The sequence below is a fragment of the Pavona decussata genome, unplaced genomic scaffold, assembly GCF_977016875.1.
Source record: "Pavona decussata unplaced genomic scaffold, jaPavDecu1.1 SCAFFOLD_8, whole genome shotgun sequence".
In the NCBI taxonomy this organism is placed as follows: domain Eukaryota; kingdom Metazoa; phylum Cnidaria; class Anthozoa; order Scleractinia; family Agariciidae; genus Pavona; species Pavona decussata.
The window spans coordinates 2,283,041-2,297,399 of NW_028145431.1; the positions used below are offsets into that span (position 1 = coordinate 2,283,041).

The window sequence follows — 14,359 nt, forward strand, 5'->3', positions numbered from 1 at the left end:
ATTAAACCCCAGGTCGCCAAAACACAGATGTGACCGTAGGCTGAACACGTGACCAGACTTCTTGGGCGCGAACAATACAAACGTATTACACATGCGTAGACCTCTTACACGCTGCTTAACTATCCAAAGGCCCAATTCATTGGCCGTTTTTGCAGCAAATTGCAGTCTTCACAAAGCATATGGTGCCAAGCGAGTTCCCATAACACTATGATGATTGTCAGGGTATAAAAGCCCGAGCAAAGCGCGCATTTTTCATACTTACAGGGCACTGGAGCTACTGTGATCACGAAGGCAGTGCTCCCTGGTTTTCGGCCTTCACTGCACTCTAAGAAGGCTGATTCCTGCGTGTTCCCCAGACCTTGGGTGCACGGTGTGAAATTTTTGTTAGTCGGGCTGACCTGCGTACGCGCTCGTTGGCCCCCAATACAATATAAGACAGCTTACTTGAGTACGGGACAAAACAAGAACAAGCACTCACCGACGGTACTTGATGAGTGCTTACGCAATCTAAGTCTAACTTTTCCCTCTTATCAACTCTTGCGTGCTCTCATAAACTCTAATGTGCTCTCATCTACGACGTATATGCTTTCATCAACATTGATCAACTCTCAAACGTCTTCAACAACTCTCATGCGCTCTCATCAACTCCCATACGCTCTCATAAATTCTCATCTTCTTTAGACAACTATACATCAAAGGATTTGATAGCGTTCAAACTTTAGACACTTAACAGATAATATTTTAGACCTGCGATCGTAGTTAGGTGTTAATATCGTCTCTTGTTAGCCATAGTTCATGTTTAACCACGCCGTCAATATGAAATATTAATTTAATAGAGCATACAATGGATAACGGAAGATAACTAAATTTATACAAGATAAAGCAAGCTGTCTCTAAACCGCCACAAAACGGGCAAAATTGTTGCTAAGGAAATTATTTTATAGCTCTCTGATATAGCCATCTACATCACAAGTAAAACTCCTATCTCTTTCATCTTTCGTGTCAGGGTTTAGCTCTTTATTAAAATTATAATTGCAAAAGCTTTAGGCTCTCGACACCATCAGCAACGAAGGTCTGTGCACAAATGAAAATAATGAAACTTAAGCAGTGAAAGTATCCACTTGTCAAAGCTACAGCAAAATCTTTTTTGTTTCTTAATCGACTTACCGATACAGTACGATCCAATTGTCAAAACTCTTTTGTTTACGAATAACGTTTTCAAAGCTTTGATAAACTGAACTTTCATTTCTAATTTGATCTTTGAGCTCGCAAACGTTCGGGCGCTTTTAAAGTAAATAATTAAGTCATAAATCGAGGAAAGACCGGTCGACGATAACGAACGTTTTTAAGAAATAGCTTTCAAATCGAGCTTAACTACCAGGACCTTAATTTGTGTTTTTCAGCTGTGTTTTGAAACAGCCTTGAACATATGTTTATTATTCTGACACACGTAAGTCTTTTGGAAAATGCGTGGTCATTTAATCCGACTTTTTCTAGTTTGTCCTTCAGTAAAACTAAACAAAAAAGGATTGACAGTTTGCGGCCTAAGCCCGAAGAAAACTTTTTTTTCCAAGAAAAATACGACGATTGTTTGGAAAATAATAACCCCTGGGTTTTTGGAAAATTGGAAGACGAAAATAGTCAGTCAGACTAACTAGATAGCACATTTGGGGTCAGCTGTACGTATTTATTAACACTGAAAACGCCGAATATGATGAAGTTGGCCGTTTTGAATGCTAACAACAATTTCAGATAATTGGCTTCATATCTAATCGCTCAGTTGTATATATTTTTAAACAAAACGTGTTTAATTAATACAGAGCAACAAAGGAAAACAGAAATGGAATTTTAGTGTAAATCAAGGCTTACAGAAAACTCACGATATGATTAAGCGTAAGTTTTTAACCCCCCCCCCCCCCCCTTTTTATTTTATTTTATTTTTTTTTCAGAATGAAACGCTTTAGAAAAAAGTCTTAAAGCTAAATCACCTGCACTTTAATATACATCTACCATCTCCCTATCTAATCGATATGGCGCCCAGAAAATGAAAAAAAGGCTTTAATTAGTGGCCGTTTGTGTTCGGCTTGCAGTGCACTTGAATTAATAGAGTTGTTTCAGTGTTGCATTTCACTGTCGGTTTCATCTTTCACGTTTCGCTTATAACTAGTACATGCAAACTTCGAACCAATGTCCTTACAAGCTGGAGAGCATAAAATGAAAACGAATTTGTATTCTTTGTGAATTAACTGAATCGATCTGTTTTATTCTTGTAGGAGTTACTGATTTTACTGAAGAAAAAACTTCCATAATCGCTTTCAGTCGAGACATACAAAAACAAATGAATTTAACTGATACGTCGGAGAAGCGTACTGAGTAAAGAAGGACCTCGCCGTTAGAGAGAACCGCGTTGTGTCTTGTTAAAACACAAGCTCTAATCGGTCTGGGCCGTTTGCCATTCCGAAGTGGTCGGTTTAATACAAACTGACACAGCTAGGAGAAACCTCGAATGATACACCGGCCGAAAATACTATTAAAATGAGCAAATTAGAATAGGAATTTGACTGTTTTGAGGTAAAGCTGGCCTTAGGCGGCGTGTTTTATCTTTTATTCCACTGGGTTTGTTTGCGGACCTCCTGCCATTAAACATGTAAAATGAAACAATACAAAAAGCATGGATAGCTATCCTTGGGAGTTTTAGTTGACGTTCTCACTGGCGCACTAAGTTATCCGGCTGATTGTCACTGACAAAGGTTTTTCTTTGAGACCTGCTGTACACAAAGGTAAAACTTTTGCTCTAAACTGTTCCATGCAAAAAAAAAAAAAAATCCGTGCCATGTGTAAAATTCTGGAGACAGCTACAAGTCGATCCTACAAGATGTAAAATAAGTTTAGTTGAAACCGATTTATAGTTTGCTAACACTCTTACAGGAGTATACGAACGTGGGACTTTACGACCTTGCATAGCCAGTGATAGCGTCAGAAAATAATCAGTGTATTTTTTATCTCACTTTTCTCCGTCTTCTGCGGTTGCTGCACATCAAAATAAATTTGTCAAGTCTTTACGTTATTTTTGAAATATGCAAAGTTAAAGTGAAATCGTTAGTTCTAATTGCAGAAGGTCCATTATTGGGCGTCTTTACTATTCCAATGAGCCAATGAGCTAGCAGTTCATAAAGAGGTCGGTCAACTTTCTCGGCAAAAACCAATCAATTTCAAGAATTTTTTTTCTGAAAACATTATTAAAGTCGATAATTAGTCTTTTCTTGTCTCAAAATTGGCATATTGTTTAACTAAGATGTTTTCGTTTTATTATGGAAGACGGCCTGCAGTAACTTTCTTTGAAGTTAGCTCCTTTGATCTGTAAAGAACAAATCAAGTTGCTGCAAAATCCACCATACGGAAAAAATTGGCGGCTTAATTTGTATTTTACCATACAGCCAACAGGCACGTACGAAGACATTTCTTTTGCGAAATTCAAATTCGTCTCTCTGCTAACAAAAGGTAAATGTTTGGTTTGAAGTTTTTGACAACTTTTCTGTCCGTTTCTATGAGCGTTTTTAGGGATTTCGTACACTAAGAATTATGGTTAAATATACCAGTACAATACGGTGCGTTGAAAATGGCACTGACTGTGGCCAAGCGAACTCTCTTGTGATTAAAAGCGAGTTATAATTACACGCAATTTGCAAAACGTCATGTCGATATAGCGCCTTGGTCGCCAAACCAAAATAGATAACATAAAGAGGAACTTGTTCAACTGGTCGCCTCCAGATCTTTGAGTTCACCTTTGCAGGGTCCTGGGACCAACCTTGCTGACTTCCGGTTTCATTAGCATTTCCAGGCCTCCGCGGTCTTACCGACTTCGTGCTTTTCCGAATAAAAAGATCGGAGATTCGGAGTTTAGAAGTTTATATTAAATTTATCAATCTTTTATTGCTAGCTTTTGAACTCATCCACGTAACTGGCTGGTCGATGCAAGTTGCCTTTGTTGTTGTTGTTGTTGTTGTTGTTGTTGTTGTTGTTATGCGTATCGCTTTTTGTCTCTGGGTAATTTCATTTAGTTTTTTACTTTCAGTTATCATTTTTGTATTATTATTTTCTCGCAACTGAGATTTCACCGAATTACACGGATCATGAATAAATGCTGTCAGCCTGTTAAAACATCATTCTTGGAAGTTGTGGTTTTGTTTGATTTCTTTTCATTTGTTTGTTGTATTTTTCGGGGGAGGGGTGGGGAGAAGATGTCCACCTCACCGCAAACGCGACAGTGCCGACTTGTGTTGGACGACCTATGGGCTGTGAGCCTTGTTAGCTGCAGAGGGCTCTATTTGCTGAGACCTCGGCTAACGTCGGCCGTTTGATAAACACACCGAAGATCAACTTCTTCGAACAATTGGGTTCTCTTTCAGTAAAACTTTGTGTATTTGAATCGGCGGTTATGTATGTAATTTTGTAGTTCTGTTAATATTTAGCACTAAAGTAACGGAAGACCCCCAACCAATACATTTTTATCCGCTGGATAGCGAGTTATCCGCTCTTTGAACAACTGGGATCAAAACTCCATCCCCGAATTTAGGATCGCGAGCTGCTGTCAACTTTCCGAAAATCATCGTTAGGTGACTCAGTATTCAGAATATTTCGTCCTCCAAACGACATCCTTTGTCCTTTCGAAACAAAAAGAATTAATTTTCGAAAGTCAAATACCAGCTAGAGAAAACGCCAGTTTTTTATCATTGACAATTTCAGATCTTTCAAACAGATGTTCTACCCTTGACTCTTGTTTTTACAGAAGGACAAAGCACTGATTTTCTAGTTTTCACATATCACTGATTTCCTTACCATCTCGACATATATTACTTACAGTATTAGTTTCATTTAATTGCAGTTGCTGCCGGATAATGATTCAAGGTTGTCTCACCCCATACCTGAGTGTAAATTGCATTCAGTGTCAACTCTGCTGGAGTTCAATGAAATGAATTAAACAAAAAGTGTAAACATGATTAATATGTTAAGTGCAAAGCCTCGGAAGAATACTGTTAAAGAAATTGTTATCCACATTAAATTTAAACCTATGAAGGTGACAGCAGAAGCGTATACAGTATATATAGCCAAAGATTTAAAAAAATATATAGTTACTGAAGTTATTTGCCTTCAGGAAATTAAAGGAGTCTTCTAGGCCGTTGCTCCATCTTCAGTCGAATATCACAAAAGTGTGATAAGCAACAACTGAAAGACGCCAAATTGCTTTGCTTGAGTGAAATCATTAAAAATTTACCTCGAAACCAAATTTTTCACCCGAGAGAAGAACTTTGTTTTGGTGAAGTAAACGCCTCGCTTTTGAGACATTTCTATCAAATGGAGATTCTAAGTGAATTTGTTTTATCTTTTCATTAAAATGCTCACTATTCAAACCCTTCTTCATAGGCAAGCCCGACTTCTTAGGCAAAAATATCAGGAATTATGTTTAGCTTTCATACATTTATGAACGCTTTTCAGTCGGATCCGGTTCTAGCTTAAAACCATAAATTCACAGCACATTAATCTGCCATAACTATATACAGACATTAATATGACAATATTTCGTAAAATATTTTGTGATGGCTCAATAGTGACTAAAAGTAGTGAAAAAATGAGATTGAGGTGAAACATGTATCGCTAGGTTTTCGAGGAATCTCTTGTTCCTCTATTAAAAAATATTGTCCATAATTATAGAAAGTAATTGTATTCGAACTAAATAAGTGGTAAATACGTTGGCTTACAGGTACAAAAATGTTCATGTTAGGTTCGTGAAGCCAGGAATCGATGACAGAAAAGTTTTAGTTCGTCGTCCGTGGACTGGGTGTGTCTGGTAAGTTCAAAGTTTCCTCGCGCGAAATATAAGTTGAACTCAACAATATGTTGCTGTCCCTCGTTGTCACGAGAACAGTGTATAGCAATACAATTGGCTCACAGTGAACTGTGACGTTACCGGCTGGCACGTGCAGTGCCGTATCCATGGCAGCCAAGCGTGTTATTATACCAGACCGAGGCAACATGGCGAAGGTGTTTCATTTATGGCTTTTGCGCTACAGTGCGCAAAATACCCTGAGAATGGACAATTTATTGGATGTCGTATTCACCACAATATCAGTTCTTCCATGAAATAACATGTTACCCACCTGTAAGCTTGCAGTAGCTTTATCTACCGGAGTTTATGGTCCAAAATTAGGTAGCTGAACACAGCTGTTGCATAAACAACACAGTATTTAGTTATAGACGGTTCTCCTCTCGAATCCAAGCTGATTCAATCCTCCAAGAGAGTTCGTTATCGCAAAAATTTAAACATTCTCTGCAGCATTTATTTTTTAGGAGGGAAGAGTTATTTCCGGAAGTAACAAGCTGTTGTTTTGCAGTATGCCTACGCCACAAAATTATAATTGCGTCCCCTAGTCGAAAAGCGAAATTCATTTGAGTTTTATTTTTTAAAATTTATAATCATGGCCGGAGAGAACGTAAAGAAAGAACACTTCCTCTAAGAAAAATTATATTCCAGGACAGTATGCTTTTAAAACCAAATATTTCATTTTAAATGCTTTGCTCAAAGATAGGAAACTTTAACTTCCTCCAATAGTCGAGAAGCCTGAAGCAAAGAAGTTTGAATTAGTGATTGTGTCATTTTGAGCCAAAATTTCAAGTTAAGTTACGGGTAAACCTAAGATCTCCTGGTAAGGCAGTAAACTGGGGTACTATGAGAGCCATATGTTTTGATTCCAAATAGTTTACTAAATCAAGGTGGGCACACCTTTATCATAGATCAACAAATGTTTTCGCTTTAAATTAGTGCGAAGTCTTTAAGGAGACAAAAAACAAGCTCACTGGCTGACTTGGCGCACCATTAGAAACAGATCAGCTGAGTCAGTACAGCTAAACTGTTTTGATGTCAAATACATTACTTTTGTAGACGGTCTGGCGGTTATGAAACTGTTAAGTCTAGGATTTTTTTATAGGAAATTCGCTCTTTAATCATTTTCAAATGTCGCATACCTTTGAAAAGCTAAAAATTACCCCAGTAATTAGGCGGCAAACGTCGATATCTCTAGAAACTAGAAAACGTTTGTTTACCTTCTGGGGAAAATGCGAAATTATTCATAGTAAAATTTTTCAATTGAAAATTTTAATTAACCACACCTGCAAAACCCCGACAGCCCAAGAAGGAAAAACTGTTTACATCTGTTCTCCTTAAAGGCAATTTTGTCTACCTTTTTTTTCTAATGATTATTCGTATTTTCGCTCTCCTCGATCTTTCACGGTTTGTTAAGCCAACCTTTTGCCTTAATAGATGCATGACATATCGCTGACGGTGTAAGGAATCATTATTACTATATTTTTTAGCACGTTCTGACAGCAATCACGAAACACCAAGCCCCGTTCACGAAAAGGAACTTTTTCCCGTCTAGTTTGGCCATCCGCAGTCACACTAAAACCGTGTTTTCGACCACACTGTGAATTTAGTATTTCTGGGGACTGGATAGCATTTCAGTGAGTAGATGTTATAAACGGCCAGAAAACGATAGTATGGACGGAAAACACTTCAATTGGTGCGTTCTTGGGCGAAATGCCGTTTTCAAATTTATTCGGATTATTGAGGGCCTAAAAGGGTGGTTGTATTTCGCTGTCAACAAAAAGAAACTAATGGCACCGAATACCGAATACAAGCCCCTCCAAAAGTATTGAGCCTTTGACATGGGCTCCTGTATGAGGGAATTTGATTTTGTTGGGTTATTATCAACAAGGGCGAGTGAAAAGGGAGGATAGAGAGGGCTGCCGTTGGCCCCTTTGAGTAGTTCAAAATGCAGGAAGTACCTTTAGTTACCTTTGAAGTCTGCACTTCACTACTTTTCTGTTGTATGTTTTATTCCCTCGTGCACCCTATGTACACGTCTTGGTAACAAAACCATCAACTTAACCTCAAGCAAAAATACAAACCTAACGTTTGTAATATTAGTAAGGATTTTCAAGTTTCTTTGGTTAACAATTTAACCTCAGGCAAACATTTAGTTCTTGTCCGGTCTAAACAGTTATTTCTTGATCATTTTCAGTTAATAATTGAAGATTCATTTTTAAGTTTAGTAGAATTCATCACCAAAAAGATCATTAACATAACCTTTATTGAACAAAACCAATTCAAATTATCATACGTTTGTGGAGCTTTCAAGGGAATAAATAATATGTTTTGTAGTTCAAGAGATTTCCACATTCTTCACCAAAGTTTGATCGATAAAAACCTTCATTTCTATCGAAATAATATGCCTCTTGCATAACATGAAAATAAATTACATTTCAAATATTGTTTTAGTGGATCTGATAATCTAATTTACCAGTTTCCGCTGAGTTTAACACTAAAGATGCATTCTGAATAGGGATATAGTAACCATTGTATTTTTAGACAAAAAGTAACAGAAATTACTGAGCAACACATCGACCCTGCTAACAGCGAAGGTCGATTTTCAATAAACATAATAAATATTGTACAGTACAAATTTTGGACGTGAAAGAAAGTTTAAACGAGTTGAAAGAATCAATTTTCAGTCCCATGCTGATATATAATTGGTTGTATATAAGATTGCATTGAAAATGCTCTCAGCTTCCTTAATGACAAATATAACAAAATAACTAATTTCCTGAAAGCCCTATGTTGAAAACGCAGACTCGAATTGCTACAATTTCATTGGCTGATTAACCGTTTTTAGTGAATTATTATAACAGCACACCGTAAGGGAGGCCATATCGCCGACATATAAAAGCCGTGTTCGTTCTTCGATTCTCGTCAAACTTACAGTGCACAGGAGCCTCGTGATCAAGAAGGCAAGGCTCCCAAGGTGAGGTGGCGCATTGCACTCCGGGCCACTGACCCTTGCGTTCACTCCAGGCCGAGTGAGTCGGGTGCTAAATTTTTGTTTGATGTCGGGGTGACATGCGTACTCGCTTGTAAACCCCTTCTAAAATAGTGGAAGTTATTTGATGGGGGGATTCACGTGCTAAAAGATTCATTGCAGATTTTGGGGTGACAAAGGAAAAAATCATTATTAAACAGGATGTCTTCGAATTCTGGCCCTGGCTGTTTCTGAGTGGATGCCATTAAATTTTAAGTAAGATAACCGAATAAAGCAGCTGCTATACCCCTTCTATTATCAGATGATAAGCAAACGATAAAATTGATGTGCACTTCTACGGCGGACAGGGGGTATCCCGGTTTAGCAAATTGTTTGCAAAGGACAATGGATTCTTCAAACAGTAGCCTAACTGCTGGTTGACATGTTGTCGGAAAATGGACGAGAGAGCGAAGCCGTCACTCACAACTAGCATATAGCCTGACATTTTAGACACACTTGGAACAATGTTTCCGCACCTTGACTGCCATCCAAACTCATGAAATTCTAAATCAAGCGACGAATCGTTTTCGCGTCAGTATAGCAGACAAATAGTCGAATTTGAAATGACATCTGACGTGACTCTTTCTCTTTTCTTTCAGAAATATAAACCACCTTTCTACCTTCCATCTTTAAACAATGAAAACTCTGTAATCTTAAATGCCGATTACAGAATTTCTTTGACGAAACGAATTAATTTGTTCGAGTTCATTTGTTGGAAACTGTTCCTTAGCAAGTTGAAAATTGTGACATTTATGAACGAAGATTCAAATTCAAATGCTGCTTTTTCGCCAACAAATGCACCAGTTTAACTACATGTAAATAATGATTTAATTATGCTATGGTGTAAATATTCGACTTCCTGCGCTCAATATTTTACTCATTCTCACTCCCTCACTCCATTGTCAGTACAAATCGTTAGCAAGAAGAAACAGGCTTGTTAACAAGTAGTCTTTTATAGAAAATTCCAGCATTTCAGAATAACGTGACATTTCATATTCAAGTTTCCATATTTCTAGTGACTTCAGCTGGCTGTTTGTCTGCTAAAGTAAAACTCCAAAAAAACCTTCTTTCTCTACAACTCACAAGTGGTTGTTTTTAAACTGCGGCTTTGACAACAGAAATATACAGCATCTAGAGACTACAGGAATGAGGCATTTTCTAAAGTAAACGGCGAAGTGTCGGATGGTGCAGGAAACTATAAATTTTATACAACCGGTATACTATCTTGAAAAGTTCCCGGTCATTCAATTTTTTAGTTTCCCCGAAGAGACGAGTAATATTTTTTAGAGGATTTTGAAGAGAATAACGTTTTGCATACAAATCTGCTAAAGAGCATTGAGAGCATTGAGTGTTGATATTGAGACCTATTGTAGTAAACATTAAGGCTGGTAGTTAAGGCTTCTCAGCAGTAAACTTGGTTCACATTCTGTTCACAATAGTATAATGTCTTGAAGATAGGTAAAAGTTAATTTTTATCCTACCGGCCCCTGTTATTATTTAGTAGCTTGCATGATCTCGAGGTACCCTAAGTTGTACCGCTTTATCCTGTGTTATCGATTGTGTTTCTGTGTGTAGTGAGTAAACATTTCATTAGGAAGAAGTCAATGAAGCTGTTCTATTATGCATTGTAGGGCCAAACAGCGCGTACGCAGTCCAGCCCAACTAACAAAAATTTCACACCGTGCACCCAAGGTCTGGGGAACACGCAGGATTCAGCCTTCTTAGAGTGCAATGAAGGCCGAAACCAGGGAGCACTGCCTTCGTGATCACAGTGACTCCAGTGCTCTGTAAGTATAAGAAATGCGCGCTTTGTTCAGGCTTTTATACCCTGACAATCACCACAGTGTTATGGGAACTCGCTTGGCACCATATGCTCTATAAACAGCCATCTATCTGCTGTTAAATGGCCAATAAAAAGAGGTACTGAGCGTTTACGCTGCAACTAGCTGAACTACGCATGTGTAATGTTGACACTAAAGTGTGGTGTGGGATATGAGGTCACGTGATTAGTGAAGGTTTTTTTTTTTTTCATGTTAAAATTGTAACTTTTAACCTTTTAAAATTCGCCAACCAAAGGTACTACCTTGATTTATCACACAATTTTCTGAAATTAAAAGAAAACCCCATTTTCGGAAATTATTGAGCGCTCATAGTGCCATAGGGGAATTAATATTTTGTGCATCCGGATATTTAGTTTATATAGACTATAATTAAGAATTTTGTAAAGGATGAGATTTTTGTTTACTTTTTCCTTTGTTAACTTTGTCAAAAAGTGTCTTAGGTTAAGTCGTGGATAGCACTACCCTCGTGATCACAGTGGCTCCAGTACATTGTAAGTATGACAAATCAGGATTTAATTAAGCAACTTATATACCATTCAACCATCTAGGATGATATGGGATTTATTTTATGCAATGTAGAAAGATCACGCAAATTTTTCATCCATTCATTTTGAAAAGGGAAGGAGATCCTTTTCGCTTTTTTCCTGTCCTTCTAGTCGTTGACTTAATATTAATAATACTTAATACTTGTAACGCGCATTTTAACATGACGTGATGATCAATTTATTTAATTGAATTCAATTTCTTTAATTCAATTTATTTCACAACTACAACGACAATTTATATGTGCCAAAATCCAAAAGCCTCTAAGGCGCTTTGCGAAAGTTAGAAAAATTCATCACAAGTGCTAAAAATGTGTACAAAAAATTGTTCAAACATGCGGAAATTAACTAGATATTAAGTAAATTTTCGTTTAAAAATAAACGTTTTTAACTCATTTTTTAAAAATATTAACTGAAGAACAGTTCCTTAATTCAATGGGTAAAGAGTTCCTTAATTTAGGAGCACAGACAAAGAACACTCTGTTTCCATAACTCTTCAAATCAGGGAAAGGAGTAACTAATAGTTTTAAAGAAGACCTCTCTCTGGGTTTCATTTTCGCCGCTTTTAACTACTCCGTGGCTTGATCATCTATCCACTTCTTGGACTTACTTTCAGCATTTTTTTTTTTTCATTATTTTGCCTAACTCGCTGTATCTAATCTTTGTTTCCTCTGCACCCAAATGGTCTCTGACTATTTTAGCGCCTCTTCTCTGTGGTCTGGAAGGCTTTCTGTCACTTTCTGGGCTTTTCCACTTCCAATGCTAGGTCTTTCTTCTCATGTCCTACAGTGTCTTTTGCTGCTTTATTTACCTTTTTTCTTTACCTAAAACCACCCTGACAGAACGCTTTAGACATCATTGATCCCAGTGGTATGGAGGAGGCGTGTCATATGAACCAAGCAAACAATTTCTAGTCTGAAAGACAAGGATTGAAATCCTCTTATCAACAACAGCCTAAGAGAGGATCGAAACGCACCAATCAACACAAACCAAGGTGCTACTTATACTGTTACGCAATCAGTTGACACCATCGCCTGATGAAGACCAGGGGGCCGTTTCTCGAAAGTCCCGGTAACTTACCGGGCCCGGTAAGTTTATTTTTAAATGTTTTTTCGCCGGTTACACAATGATTAAAGACATGGTACTCGGCCAATGTTTTCACAGAATTATAAGATTTTAAAATTTAATTAAAGTTACCGGGACTTTCGAGAAATGGGCCCCAGGGCCGGGTTGTTCGAAAGCCGATTACCGCTAATCCACGATTAAAAGTTAATCGAGGTTTTCAACTCGTTCATTAAAGATGATGTTAAAGTTTCATTTTAATCTGATGGTAAAGAATAGTCTAAGGCAAAACTGAGCGACAAAAATCTTTTGGATAAATCCTTACGGATTAGTAAATATACTCGAATCAATATTCATGTAACCCAAGATTTGCTTTATCGGGCTTTGAACCATTCGGCCCAGCAGTATTCTCGGTTTTCACTGCCACGCCATTGAAAAAAAGAATCGAAACCATTCCATGAATGAAGTCAAGAAATTGACATGGTATAGAGGATAAATAAATAAGGCATCTGTTCAAGTGTCAGGTCTCTGCGGCATTCCGTACTCGAGTTATTTGACAAAATGTTCCACATAAATTTATAGAGCTTAGTATGGAGACGCCATGTTTGTGTCCCTCTGAGGGGCACAAACATGGCGGCAGGAAATAGGGGAAAACATCTGGAGTTCACTTTTGCCAGAAAAGCTGTTTGTTTACCCTTGTGAATTTTCGAATGTTTAGATTAATATTTCTCCTCAAACTTAAATTGTTTAGAATGCTGAAAATCACACGAAGAGTCATTTTTAAGATACGGAAAAGCTCTGTCACGGCCGTCTTCCTGATGTCACGCAAGATGGAAACTCGGAAATTGAAACTGTTCTATTTTCAAAAGGAAGCACGCCGGCATCGAGCTAAGAAATTGTGAACAGACATATTTTTAGGTAATCTTTCCTTGAATGAAGGTAAAAAATTTGTAGGCCTCCCAGTTTTGAATTCTAGAATTTAGTGACGTCAGGTGAAAACCAAGGATAGCAGTCGAAACATCGTGATCCACATCTATGTGACTCAATCGTGGGACAAACGAGTAAACTCAGCTATCATTTCAAACCACGATGATGAACACCTTTCATAGTATTTTTGCAGTTACATCTTGGTGACTAATTAAATAACGCACTTTACAGACAACACGAAGAATCTCAACATCTACCAACTTTCCGTTAATCTCTTACATTTATCTAATTTATTTTACACGGTATGAGAACTGAGTCAGACATACTGCTTTCAATGTTTACGGACGGTGTGCCTTCCGATAACAAGGTTTTTTTTTTCCGCCGACGGTTTATGATCATGGCTACGTGGGAAAAGCGCAGATCTTAACGGGGCAATGCGTGGTTACTACCTATTTAGCTCTTACTAAGATTGACGTTTCCCACATTGCCATAAACCGCGCAAACATATCTTTTCGTATTTAACGCATTTAAACACTGGCCAAATATGGCCAAGGTGTACTGAATATTCGTCGTCCGTAGTCAACCGATATCCTGTGATATACGTAATTTCGTGTGTCGGGGAGAAAAATGGCAAAATATCAAAGATCATCTCCAACGTTTCTGCCATAAAACTGTGCTCTGTTATCAATGCGTTGTCCTGCTCAATCTTGAAGAACATCCTCTGAATTCGACTCACCCTACGGCCTGGTCGGCTAAGTATCAGGATAATTGTCAAGTATTAGGAGCCACCCCCCCCCCCCCTCCCTTCAAAAACAGTCGAGTTTCTTGGGCCATGCCGCGATACGCGGCCCTGAACATACGGACATTAACAACAAGAGGCACAGACCTTGACATTAATTGTCCCATACTAACGGTGAAGGCTATGGATGCATAAAAATGAGTTAACTTATCAAAGAAACTGATGTAAAGAGCAAAACCTTAAGCATTTATTTTACGCATTTTTTTGGCATGAAAAAGCTGCATAGTAATTTCACAAAACTTGATTTTTACAGTCCCCGTTACCTTTGATGAACTT

General features: G+C 37.9%; 3 non-coding genes across 3 annotated transcripts; 2 read left to right on the forward strand and 1 right to left on the reverse strand.

The window, feature by feature from the left end:
• The first annotated feature begins 254 nt into the window (after nucleotides 1–254).
• LOC146488888 (U1 spliceosomal RNA) lies at nucleotides 255–422 on the forward strand. Its single transcript, XR_014865788.1, has one exon. It is a non-coding gene; the product is annotated as a U1 spliceosomal RNA (small nuclear RNA).
• An 8,386-nt stretch (nucleotides 423–8,808) lies between these two features.
• LOC146488889 (U1 spliceosomal RNA) lies at nucleotides 8,809–8,978 on the forward strand. The gene has a single exon (XR_014865787.1). It is a non-coding gene; the product is annotated as a U1 spliceosomal RNA (small nuclear RNA).
• Nucleotides 8,979–10,540: 1,562 nt separating this feature from the next.
• LOC146488890 (U1 spliceosomal RNA) lies at nucleotides 10,541–10,707 on the reverse strand. Its single transcript, XR_014865800.1, has one exon. It is a non-coding gene; the product is annotated as a U1 spliceosomal RNA (small nuclear RNA).
• Nucleotides 10,708–14,359: the final 3,652 nt, after the last annotated feature.